Source organism: Linepithema humile, chromosome 4 (assembly GCF_040581485.1).
Source record: "Linepithema humile isolate Giens D197 chromosome 4, Lhum_UNIL_v1.0, whole genome shotgun sequence".
NCBI lineage: Eukaryota > Metazoa > Arthropoda > Insecta > Hymenoptera > Formicidae > Linepithema > Linepithema humile.
Genome location: NC_090131.1, coordinates 28,664,430 through 28,666,734, shown reverse-complemented (window position 1 = coordinate 28,666,734; position 2,305 = coordinate 28,664,430).

Genomic DNA, 2,305 nt, shown 5'->3' with positions numbered 1-2,305 from the left:
CGTCGCTCGATTCCCGGACAAAAGTTAAATCTCTATCTCGTTTCCCAGTGCTCGATCTTCGCCGATTGAAAGATGAGTCTTATCTCTTGCGCGCAAAACATTGGCGACTCGAACAATCGGTAATAGACGTATCGTTCCGGATACGGTTAGACGTGCCACGGTAATACACGATAATGGTTCCGCGGCAAACGAGCAGTTTTCATCATTCCGCAAATCCTTGCCGGAGACGTCAGAGAGCTGCCGTAAATTAAGATTAAAGACGTTTCTCATCTTCGTGGCTTCCCCCCTTAATGACGGTAACCCAAGCCGGATTACTCTCGATGGCGTCGCTCGCTACTGTTACAAGCGCGCGGCAGGGGCTTACGAGTTAATTACAAAATTACTCCCTTAGGATTTTAACGGACTGCGTGAGGAGAGCGCGAGGAAGCGCCCGCGACGTGATGAGTTCGTTAACGCTAAACCACGGACGAGGATAATGCGAATCAATGGCCGCGTAAAAATCAACACGAATACGGAAATCTCGATGGGCCTCGATAGCAGGCTTGCGCAACCGGAGCGCGATAGCGCCTCGTGTGTCAACCTGTGAGCAACACGTAACGATATTAAACGTCCGGCCAGGAAATCGCTCGTAAAGATTAATTAGCTCCCTTAATTGACGGTTATACATCGCGCGGTGCGTAAAAGTGCGTATTTTATTATGACTCGATCAATCATAAAAAATCCGACAAGCTTGAGATCGGAGTTTATAGCTTCTCGCTTCTTTACACGTAACGTAAAATCGGGGTTTAGTGGCTCGGGACGCTGATAAACGAGAAAAAATGTGATACGTTGTTTATTTTAAGTGCAATGTGGAAAAATGTATACACTTAAAATAATAACACACGTACTTGCAAGCTCGTACTTTTACTTCATTATTATCTAATAACATATATACATGACGCAGCCGGCGGATATGCAATTCACGATTCCCCCGTTGATCTTACTTTACTTTATATCCACAGAGGTTTGCTCTTGTTTACGCGAAATTAGTCGCAATGGAATAGCGTATTAAGTCGAAAATTATAGCCTATCTATCCGAGCGCGTTCTATCCGAGCAGGGGTCAGAGCAGATTATGGCAATTTTCGATCGGTATCTTCCGATGCTTTCGAAATACCCTGTAAAAGTTCTATTCGGAGAGATGTAATTAATTTGCGAGAATATCTATAACAACAGCGTTAACGAATCGAACGAGATCGACTCTATCGCAGTTATCTATTATAGAACGCGCATTGTTAGATGCATCATTCAATTATTGTTTATTTGATACGTGATTTCAATATGCACAAAGTGTAGGCTATTATTTCTAATTGCTTGCAGCTGCATTCTGTCTGCCACCATATTTTATTAGACTGCTATTATATTTTGCAAGTATAAAATATATAATATACTTGTATAAATATAATATTTCCACAATGCTAATTAATCCCTTTAGACTTGAAGGAGGAAATAAACATATAATAATAATGCTTACGAAATCAATTGCGCAAGATTACATTAAGATTATTGTCTTATAGTTTTGTTACATCACCGACAATCCCGGAAAACTTGGCTCGAGAACAAAAGGAATGAATGCATGACGCCTCGAATAATATACCGAGCAGACATCGCGGAAAAATCATGTTTTTGTGCGGAGAAAAGAACTAATTGCACAACACGTCGACATGTCGTAACGCCTGTGACACGGTTGACGATCTACTACGAAGTGGATACGCTCGGCATTAATGTCACATTTTTCATGACAACTTGTTATACCATATTATATATTCAGATATATAAAACATAGTTATCAAAATATGAAATATTAACTAATAAAAATATTGATTGAAAAGCATTGATTGAATGTCTATCGCAGTATAGCTGCAGGTGCTCTCAAGCGAATAATTTCCCAGCAATTTCTAAACGTCGTCGAAAATTTATCAAATCGCCCGCGGGCTTTCCGGCAAGCTCGCGTGATCGGCGACACCGAAACGATGCCGGCAATTATCCAGCGACAGATTTATTATAAATTTGTCTCCGCGCGGCGCCCGGAAAATAAGGCAGCCATTGATCGCGGCACGAATAATGCGCACACGCGCGGACCGATGTCTCGTTTCTAGGACAGGGACCTATACGCGGGATTCTGGCTTGCCGCAGATACGCGACATCGTTGGACGCCATGTTCTTGGTAATTGGTTATCGGATCGGATGGCACGATCGCGGTTGGCGGCTGCGGCAGCGGCTTCGTGCGGACGTAACATAACGGGCCGAAGTCGTGCCGATATGACC